Here is a 12,293-nt window from a genome sequence, read left to right on the forward strand (position 1 = left end):
TGGAGCTAAGGATAGTAGAGAGATGATGGGCTCTTGTTAAAAAAGAATTTAAGAGCACAAAAAAGGTGTCCAAAAGTGTGGTAGATTTTAAAATGGAGATGGACAACCTGTTTGAACAAGGTGACAGAAAGCTCTATAATATCATTAACCCTCTACCCGCAAGAGTGCCTTAAGACCCGCAAGAGGCATTCTTACTTTTAGTTTTTGTTCTGTCAGCGGTTTTGTGAGTGATGTCATAATTTTAATACGTGAAATTTTGTGTGATTTTTTTTTTAAATCAAAGTTTTACTAACATTTAGTAGCCCGATCTATTCGAAATATTTTTAATGAGTTATTTTTCATTAGTTTTTCAATAAAATCCTATCAAAATTATTGTTTTTACACCTAAATCGGCAAAAATGCCCTGAGACGATCTTCACCTTTTTGCACCTGGTCAAATTAGTTTCTTACCCTAAAAAAATATTGGACAACTTTTTTTAGCTTTTTGAAGATTGCGGGTTAGAGGGTTAATGGAAGGGTTTTCCGGAAAAGGTTCATAAATTCATCACTATTGATTAGAACAATAAAAATAATATTTTTTGTAAGTTGTAATAATAATTTCAATCAAATAAAAAAAATATCAAAATTGTAGGTTTAGTGGTTTCATTTTTATTAACATTTGTGCTCACTTTAAAGCTTTTTGTGAGTGATGTCATAATTTTAACACGTGAAAAATAGTTCTTTTTCATTAGTTTTTTAATAAAATCGTATCATAATTATTGTTTTTTACACCTAAACCGGCAAAAATGCCCTGAGGCACTCTTCACCTTTTTGCACCTGGTTCCTAAACTTAATTTGCAAATTAGTTTCTAATGGATTTTTTTAGTTTATTGGGTCATAATTACCCTAAAAAAATTATTTTTAGCTTTTTGAAGTTTGCGGGTTAGAGGGTTAATGGAAGGGTTTTCCGGAAAAGGTTCATAAATTCAACATCAAATACTGACCGCAGAATTTCAACGAAATGGTGTTCTGATATATATATTCTTATTGGTTTTATTTATTAGGAGAAGTAATACCTATACATATTTTATAATAAAATAAATAAACTGATTTCCTTGCTCTTTCTTTTCTTTTCTCCTCAATAATTAATTTTTTAACACATAACCCTTTTTGATTATAAATATTTTCTTTAAGTTTACATATGCATTTGTTTATATTTTTGTTAGTGGCCGCATCACTGTTTTGTTTTTATCATATTTTTCTATTTCTACACTTATTTTGTCACTTCCTAGGTCTTCTTTTTTTTCTAATAAGTTTCTTTACGAGAGTACAGAAGACGACGACACGACTACAATAAGTCATATTTAGAATTTTCTTATATTTCTTTCAGTCTTCAATTCTAATTGTAATATTGTTTTTTTTTTCTTTCTAACATATCAAAAGAAACTAAATAATTTTGTGCTATTAGTTGTGTGTATTTGAAATAGTAATTGTAATTTCATATACAGCAAAATGTAGAGAAAATCATAGAACAAATTTTCTATAAACAAGACGAATTAGATAAAAAAAAATAAAAAAAAATATGGAATCACACACAAATGATTTCTTTTTCTCAATGTTTTTATTATTATTTATGGATGTATTATTGTTTGTGTTTTATGTACTATTTTTAATGCTGTTTTGTTGTTATTATGATTTTTGCTTTCTTATTCTTCCATTATTTCTCTTGTATTGAAGGTACTAGTTGATGTTGTTGTTGTTATTATTATTAATGTAAACCAAACACACACAAACCCCACAAAATAAACAGAGAAAAATACTTTATAGAGAAAAAAAAATAAGAAAGAAAGAAAGATGAGAAAGCAACTGAATTGTAATTGTCGGTATTATTGTTGTTGTTGTTGTCTAAATACACATACTAGTAGTACATATTTAATAAATATGAAATAAACCAACAACAACAACACAAATATGAAAGCAATTGAAGAACATGTACTTGAAGCGAGAGAGCAGCATTAAAAGGCGAGGGAGGATAACAAAGATGTTGTTCGTAATAATGACGATGATGGTGTTGATAATAATAATAATAATGATGTTGTTGATAATTATGAAGATGGTGGTATGTTTTTTTGCCTTGTTGTTTTTGTTATTATTGCTGTAGTTGCGCTAGTTTGTGATTGTATACAATTTCATGTAAAAATTGTTTTTATGTAACCTTATTATAAACAACAACAACAAACACAAAAACTCGTACTAAATTAATAGTGAGGGAGGAAGGGAGAGAGAGCGTAATGGACCCCTTATTATGCTACATTATGACTCATTTTACAATTTATTGATAAACTACAACAAAAATCAACCATATTTACAGATTATTTTGAGAAATAACTCCCTTTTTAGCTTAAATAAAAATATAAATTAGCAAAAAAACTGCTTTATTCTCTAAAAATTGTTGTTTTAATTAAAATCCTTATTGCTAGCAAACTATTAACAAACTGCTAACAAAAAGTTCTCTTTTTTATATGAAAATGTTGAAATTTCAATTAATTCATCATCAATAATTCAAAGTTTGTGTAAATAAAAATCATGTACCTATTTGAAGCTTAAAATTTGCAAAGTTTTTATTTTATTTTGGGTTTTTTTCCAGAACATGTTCATAAATAAAAATGTCTAGTAAATAAAATTAATTAAAATTGTCAAACACGATTTAAAAAAACAATAAAAACAAAAGTTGCTTAATTGAGTTGATGACGGTCAGTAGAGTTTTTTGCAAGTGTTATTTTTAAGGGATTTTGTAAAGTTTGATAGAAATAGGTATATAACAAATATAATTTATATTTTAAAAGGGACTAGATATTTTTTGACAGTTTAACATTCCATGACAATAGGCCACCAATGTGCTTCATTTACAGGACATACCTCATGCTCATTAAGACTTTTTCAATTTAAATTTTTAGTTGTGGAAAACTCGCGATTTTATTCGAGATTTTTAGGTATTAAAATAATAGTCAAATTTTAATTGTTTTCGTATAGCGTAGTCTTGTGTTGAAATCGTCTAGTGTTTTCACATGATTTTTTTTTATAGAAAATACTAGTATATTGAAGATTTTCTATAGAAAATTGTGTTTTCCAAAAATTTACTAGAGAAAATAATGTTACACAGAAGATTTTCTATAGAAAATTTTGATATACAGATGGATTTTCTACAGAAACATTTGCTATTTTAAAGATTTTCTATAAAAAATACTGTTATACTGAAAATGTCCATAGAAAATACTGTTATCCTGAAGATTTTCTATAGAAAATAGTGTTATACTGAAGATTTCCTTTATATATAATATTTGAAGTCTCTAGGTTCGATGTAGTGAACAAATACATATTTAGCAATAAAAATTTTAATTTTGTGAGACTCAGAAGAAATATTAGAAAATATAATTTGTGTGAAAATGTTATCAATAGAATAGAAAACTGATAACATTGTACACATTTCGTGACTATTTCATTGATAATTTTTATACCCTTGCCCAATGATGGTAACATGGTAAGAAAAGTCATACTCTCCATCCTTTGAAATTCTAAGTCGATTTAGAAACGCTAGTCTGTCTGTCCGTCTGTCTGCCCAACTGAAATTAATGAGATTTAGATATAAATGTTTATCAATGTCCTAAGCAGTCTTGTATAGAAAATCAAGTTATGGACCAAAACTCGACACAATTTTTCTTTTTTTTTTATATTTTTACAAGAAAAATCCCCAATAGTTCTGTATAACTGTCCTAGGCGGAAATCAATTAACCTTAACTATGTTACAAACTGATCCTCCAATAGATTACTTCTGGTGAGTAAAATAAATACTTTCTAGAGTGTAGTTCAATAATTTTCTAGAAAGAATTTAGAATTATCCATTTACTTTGAAGTATAAAAGCGTTAAGTTATTCTCACATATTTTTTTAATTTTAGAAGGGTCGATTTTGAGATACAAAGGTTCCTACAATAGGGTCTTTGAATGTCCCTATCAACAATCAAAATTGTCGAATTTGGGACGATACCAATCCTACCATGAGATCCAAGAGCATGCAATGCATCCCGAAAAAGTCGGCTGGTAGCGTAATTGTTTATATTTCTTTGAGAACGACGTTGGCCGATGAGCTATAGATCGATTATTACCAACTTCTTGTGACCTGAATGTGGTTTCAACAGGATGGCGCTACGTCCCAATGTCTATCCAGTTAAACTTATACGCAAAAAAAACGCTTTGCAATTTTGAAACTATTTCGATAAAACTTTACACAAATATTGTCTTCGGTCCAAAGTCGAAGCCTAAGGAAGCTGTTCAAAATATTGATATTCAAACAAAATTCAACAGATATAAGTTTAATATAGAAACAAATCACCCGATCAAAAGTCATAGCGATCAGTCCATAATTGAATCGTTTATTTCAAAAACCAGTCAAGCAACAAAAAATCCAAAATTGAGTTATTGGGCTAATACTGTTTTGCAAAGGTAAATGCAAAACAAATTAAATACTGTCCCTATTATGATAGTAAAGCAAAGATGAGAACCATGTTTAGAGCAGAAAAAAGTTAAGTGACAGCGCTTGACTATATTCAGCCTATGTAATACAAGGCCTTAATCGATTTTGTTTCATAAATGTTGTAGGTCTCAGTAAATGTAAAAAAATAAAAGATTTACAAGCTCTAAAATCCTACTTGGTTGGATATAAAATATTTTTCAATGGCCTATAACGGCAGCAGAATGCACTGTAGAACGAGTTTATGATGACGAATACAAAAAAGTGAGTAAACACTACAAATTGTTTGATTTTTTTTAAGATAATAAAAATTCTAAAATGTATTCATCGATTAAAATTTAATCGTTTCGGTTTATTGGAGACCGGACTAAAAAATAAAGATTTAAGTCGGACTATAATGATTTTAATGATCATAAAAAAATATCAAAAAATTATCTGGTGTTTACTCACTTTTGATGGTCAACTCTTTAAAAAGTTCATTTATCATTTTACTTTTGAAGTTATTAATAAAATTTGAATATTTCGTATACAATTTATTTGTTTCAGAAACCAGTCAAGTGCAAACTTTATATTATATTTTTAAATATATTTGAATATAGATTAAAAAAAGTTTTATGTTGATCAAATAGTTACACAAAAGGATAACTTTCATAGGAAAAACCTATCAATTTTGTAAAAGTTTTCTTTGATTTCCTCAAAATCAATACTTTGTTGCTTGACTGGTTTCTGAAATAAACGATTCAATTAAGTTCCCCTTCCAAAAATGACCATGAAACTCTTCAAAATGTTGGTATCCAAATAAAATTCAACAGAAATTAGTTTCATATACCTATAAATTAATCACACGAGCTAATTTGATGACAAAAAGATTCCGAAAATCACTCACAAAAATAAATTATTGAAATTTAAAAAAAATATATTTTTTTGCTCATTTACTCAGTGTAGGATATTATATTGTCGGGCTTGAACGCTAAAATTTCTTACTTGTTTTTTTTAAAAAAAAATTCACTGAAAATTTTGAATTTAATTTTTTTTATAAATTTCAAAATTGCAAAAATTTTAAAAATTATTTTTTTATTTGCTTTGAATACAAAATATTAAAATACAATTTTTATTTTTTTCTAAAAAATTTTATAAGAAAAAAATCTGGTATATAATTGGTCATATTACATATATAAGGCCCACTTCCGAAAATCACTCACGAAAATAAAATATTGAAATTAAAAAAAAAATTATTATTTATTTTTTTAAAAAAAAATTAATTTTTTTTATAAATTTCAAAATCGCGAAAATGTTTTTTTATTTGATTTGAATACAAAATATTAAAATTCAATTTTATTTTTTTTCTAAAAAAAAATTTGTAAGAAAAAAATTCTGTTTAATATTTGAATGTTATGTTAACAATTCATCAGTTATTATTAATTTTTGTCAAAATTTTTTATATTTTTCATAATATTTTTTTGCAAAATATGAATATGTCACAATTCATCAGTTATTTTTAATTTTTTTCAAAATTTTTTACATTTTTCAAATTGTTTTTTTGCAAAATATGAATAAGTCACAAAAAATTTTTCTTAAATTTAACTATTAGCTTTTACACTTTTCCTTAAAAATCTTAAACAATTTGAAATTTTTGCAAAAATTTAAATTTGAATAAAATTTTTTTTCAAAATAAAATATTTTCCTATAAATTTTGATTAACAAAATTATTATTATTTTTTTCCAAACGATTTTGATTCAAATATTTTAAAATTTGTTTTTTTAATTTAATAAAAATTTGTGAAATATTGAAATTACTCAATTCCAAATTATGCTTACACACAAACACACAATTTTTTTTTATCAGAAATTCCTTTGCATAAAAAATATGTAGAAACAACGAATTAATCCAAATTTCAAGTGAGAAAACATTTTTCTTAAACCGGAAGTAACTGGCTGGTATTTTTAAATATTGACATTTTGAATTCCACTTATTAAAGGCATTATGAGATTTTATGTTATAAAAATTTAAGCAAAAAAATATTCACCTTTTTTTTTCTTCCACAAAAACAAAAACAGCAAAATTGGCAAATTTTTAATTTAACTTTAAGTATTTGTTTATTTTTAAATTTTTTTTTTTAAAGTTTTAAAGATTATTTATCTGTATTTAAATAATTTCTTGCAACACAATGAACACCGTTTGTTTTTAAAGCATATATTTTTAAATTATTTAATTTTGAGAACTTTTTGTTTGCTATAAATATTTTTTTAATACAAAATTTAATAAAAATTTTCAAGTCACCAACAAACACTTTGTTTTTTTTTTTGTTAAGAAAATCTCCTTAAACTTTTTTTGTAAACACACACGTACCGTTCGTTATTGGTTAAAATATTTTAATAAAATTTATTTAAATTTTTTTATTGATTTTAAATTGATTTTCTTTAAACAATTTTATTTTCTCGTTTTTTTTTTTTTTTGGTTAAACATTGAATATGATGCTGAGATGTCGACTACGATGACGATGACAAAGACAATGATGATGTTGATTTAAAAAAGTCGTTGTTGAAGTAGCAGCAGTACAAACAACTACAAGATATAACAAACAATTTGTTTTTCTTGTTGTCTGTATGTTGTTATAGTTGGTTCGGTTGGTTGTATTTACTATTATTGTAAAATTTAGTTTAGTTTAAGATACGAATGAATAATATCAGCGGAAAGAATGGAAAAAAATATGTACGATTTTTTTTTTCTTCCTCTAGATTTGAATTCAGGTTTCTCTGTAAACCGTTCGGTTTGAATGTTAGAATCGAACTATTCGTTTGTCTGCCAAGTTTACGTACACATTGCCAGTTATCGCCTTCCAATATGATGGCTGTTTGTTGTTCTTGTTGTTGTTGTTGGTGGTGGTGTGTGTGTTTGCTGTATTTCCAATATTTTATTGTTTTTGTTTTATAAGTATCTTCGCAGTTTGTGCTGCAGTCACTGTCAACGTCGTAAATGTATGGATGTTCGGTTAGATGGATGGCTACATGCCCAAACTCATATCATCAAACACATTTCATACAACAACAAACAAAAGTCTCCAACAAACACACAACATTTTAACCAGTGTGACCATATTAGGTTTTTTCGAGCTAAATTTTTGATTTTTTTTTGGGATTTAGCTTCAAAGAATAGTATTCCATTTTTATTTTAGCTCTTTTAAAAATATATTTAGCTTTTTCTAGAAAACCCCATAACTAATTTGAATTTTATTTATAATTTTTAAATAAAAAGCAAGTAAGAGTACTATATTCGGCCGTGCCGAATCTTAAATACCCTCCACCTAAATATAATGGTATAACAACTCAAATAATATACTTAAAAATTGTTAGAAAGACTAGTTTACGCAGAAGATATTTTATTTCAAAAGTACAAACAATTTTTATCTAATTCAGCAATTTATAATTGAAATTCCTATTAGAACGTATGAAATTTAACAATTTATATACTTAATAATTAGTTAATACGTTTGGATCAACATTTTTCCTTTTTAACCTCAAGTGAAGAAACAGAGTATAAAAAAGGGTATACAAATATATTTAGACAAATTTCAAAATATTGGGTTGTTGGACTTATATGGGAGCTATAACCAATTATTGGACGTATCATCGTAAAATTTGATACATCGATTTTTGTATATATTGAACAAATTTGTTTCGAATTTCAACCTGATAACTATATTTGTAAGAAATTTATGAGGATTTTAGTGATTTTCGGGAGTGGACCTTATATGGGAGCTATGGTTAAATATGGACCGATATTCACAAAATCCTGTAGTATGATTTCTAAATATAAATTAGAGATTTGTGTAAAATTTTGTTTTGGTATTGATATTTTTTAGATATTTATGTAGGTTAATGTGTTTTTCGGAAGTGGTCCTTATGGGAGCTATAACCAATTATTGGCCGATCTTCATAGAATTAGGTATAGCGATTTTGGTATATATGAGGACTATTTATGACGAATTTCAACTTAATAGCGATATTTATAAGACATTTATGCTTATTTAAGAGATTTTCGGAAGTGAACTTTATATGGGGGCTATGGTCAAATATGGGCCGATCCACTAATAATTTGGTGTTATGATTTTTTTATGCACGAATATTATTTTTCCTGAATTTTGCGTGGATACTGCAATTTGGTAGGAATTTACAGACCATAGAACCATATTTCGGGAAGAAATTTGTATGGGGGCTAGGACAAATCATGAACCGATTCTTATAGTTTTTACCAGAGTTAGTCCTTTTAACATAAAAATAACATGTGTAAAATTTGATGGTATTATCTGCAACATATTTGCACAAATAACAAAAACAATTTTAAAATTATCAAGTTTTTTTTAGGTTGTCTTAGATTTTGGTTCATAACTCTGGTTCCACTGAACCGATTTTGCTGATTTTCGATACCAAACTGCTTAGGAGAACAATAAACATTTTTCTTGCAAGTTTACCAACTTTCGTTGGCTATTTTGACCGTGAGCGTGTTTTACACAGACAGACAGACAGACAGACAGACAGACAGACAGACAGACAGACAGACAGACAGACAGACAGACAGTCAGACAGACAGACAGACAGACAGACAGACAGACAGACAGACAGACAGACAGACAGACAGACAGACAGACAGACAGACAGACAGACAGACAGACAGACAGACAGACAGACAGACAGACAGACAGACAGACAGACAGACAGACAGACAGACAGACAGACAGACAGACAGACAGACAGACAGACAGACAGACAGACAGACAGACAGACAGACAGACAGACAGACAGACAGACAGACAGACAGACAGACAGACAGACAGACAGACAGACAGACAGACAGACAGACAGACAGACAGACAGACAGACAGACAGACAGACAGACAGACAGACAGACAGACAGACAGACAGACAGACAGACAGACAGACAGACAGACAGACAGACAGACAGACAGACAGACAGACAGACAGACAGACAGACAGACAGACAGACACACAGACACACAGACAGACAGACAGACAGACAGACAGACAGACAGACAGACAGACAGACAGACAGACAGACAGACAGACAGACAGACAGACAGACAGACAGACAGACAGACAGACAGACAGACAGACAGACAGACAGACAGACAGACAGACAGACAGACAGACAGACAGACAGACAGACAGACAGACAGACAGACAGACAGACAGACAGACAGACAGACAGACAGACAGACAGACAGACAGACAGACAGACAGACAGACAGACAGACAGACAGACAGACAGACAGACAGACAGACAGACAGACAGACAGACAGACAGACAGACAGACAGACAGACAGACAGACAGACAGACAGACAGACAGACAGACAGACAGACAGACAGACAGACAGACAGACAGACAGACAGACAGACAGACAGACAGACAGACAGACAGACAGACAGACAGACAGACAGACAGACAGACAGACAGACAGACAGACAGACAGACAGACAGACAGACAGACAGACAGACAGACAGACAGACAGACAGACAGACAGACAGACAGACAGACAGACAGACAGACAGACAGACAGACAGACAGACAGCAACAAAAATCAACAAAATCGAAAATTTTTTTAAAGGCTTCTAAACCACTACACAATCTTGAAGTATTGTCAGTAGTACAAATATGGTCCGAATTTTAAATTCTATGGAGAGGTTTTTTTTTTTAAAAAATGTTTAAGTAAAATTACACTGTCCAACAAATTGAGACTTTTTGATTGAAACAGAATAGAGACCCTATAATTCTGAAAGCGCATGTTGAGTAGATCATTTTTGTAGAATAAACTTATAGTCCACCTGGTCGGAATTTTTTTTTTACAGTGGGTCAAAGTTTTCATTTTTTGATCGAAGGGAGCACTACACTAAATGAAAAAAAATTTTGTAAGTTAATGTCTAAAAGAATTCTTATTGTCAGAGTTATATTATGGAATTTTATGGGATCATTTTTGTGGAAGATCTTAACCCTCTAGCTCCTCTCCTTAGGGGTCAATTTGACCCTTTTTTTTCGAGAAAATTAAAAAAAAGTCCTTTCAAAAAGGACATTTAAGATTAAAATATTAGACGAACATTTTTGCCGGAAAATTTCAGTGGGGGTCGCCAAAGATACCAAAGATGTAGATAAAGCTCTTTAAGCTTAATTAACAAAATTGCACGCCACCTTGGGTCTCACATTTTTTAAAAAAATCACCAAAAATATATTTATAATCCGAATGAGCTGATATTTAAAATATAAATAGCCCTAGAGAAGATCTACTTTTTCTTTTTTTAGTTTTTTAGATATGTCGAGCCTACGTTTCTTCGAAATTGTTTTTTTAAAATATCACCTATATTCGTGATAAAATTTCGAATACTATAAAAACAACTTCCTAACAGTCATGTCGTCCCTATAAAAAGTTACACGCATCCAAAGTGGGTACATGTAAAAATGGCCTTATTTTTTACGTTTTTTCCCAAAAAAGTCCCTATATACTTTCTTTTGTAGAAAAAAAATTTCTTCGGGACTATATAAAATTTGTACATGATTCGAAAAGAGAACCTAATGCAAAAGCGTAGAAAGTAAAACTTGGCTCACTTAAGTGGACCTAGTCGCCTCCAGACTTATCCAAACTTTGGCAATTAAAAAAGAAATGTTTGGTTTGAGCAAAAAATTCTAAAAAGGCAAAGCATGCATGTATAGCCCTATATCTTATTTAAACACGTACAAAGTTATTTTACTATCACACAGCAAATAACGTAGCCGTAGGGTGTTTTCTAAAAAACTCAGTTTTTGGAACACATTTTCCCCGTATTAGGAATTTTGGTATTTGAAAATAAAAAGTGTTAAAGATTATAATTCCATTGCTTTAAGGACATTTGGATCTACACTATTTCCAAATTTTGTTATAATATCTTTAACCGTTAAAATTTTACATTAATTAAAATTTTATATTTTTGTTCATTGAAAATCCCAATATTCAAAGTTTTTAGTTTCTAAGGTAAATGAAGTCCGAAAAATTCATAAAATTATTTCATTTCATTAAACTGTTAATCTCTAAGTCCTAAGGTTTTCACCAATACCAACTACTTATACAAAAAGCTTATATTTGTTCATCAGGAGCTCCACAATCCATGCTCCCTTTTGAAAAATTTTAACGTTTTTTTATATATTCCATGCAAAATGTGTTTTTTGAAAAAACGAAAAAAATACGGCCATTTTTACATGTTCCAACTTTGGATGCGTGTAACTTTTTATAGGGACGACATAACTGTTACCAAGTTATTTTTATAGTATTCGAAATTTTATAGCAAATATATGATATTTTAAAAAACAATTTCGAACCACCGTAGGCCCGACATATCTAAAAAACTAAAAAAAGATGGAACAAATTTAAAAAAAATAAATAAACATAAATAACTCTTGACCTAAAAGTGATAATTTACATATGTATATATATTTTTGTAGATCTTCTCTAGGACGATTTATATTTTAAATATCAGCTCATTCGCATCATAAATAGATTTTTTCTGATTTTTTTTAAAAAATGTGAGACCCAAGGTGGCGTGTAATCTTGCGAATTAAGCGTTATTTATAACTTTGGTATCTTTGGTGACCCCCACTGAAATTTTCCGACAAAAATTTTCGTAGAATATTTTAATCCTTAAATGTCCTTTTTGAAACCATAAGAATTCACTCAGATGTTAACTTACAACATTTTTTTTAGTTAGTATACTGTTCCCTTCGATCAAAAAATGAAAACT

The sequence above is a fragment of the Calliphora vicina genome, chromosome 2 (assembly GCF_958450345.1).
Source record: "Calliphora vicina chromosome 2, idCalVici1.1, whole genome shotgun sequence".
Lineage (NCBI taxonomy): Eukaryota > Metazoa > Arthropoda > Insecta > Diptera > Calliphoridae > Calliphora > Calliphora vicina.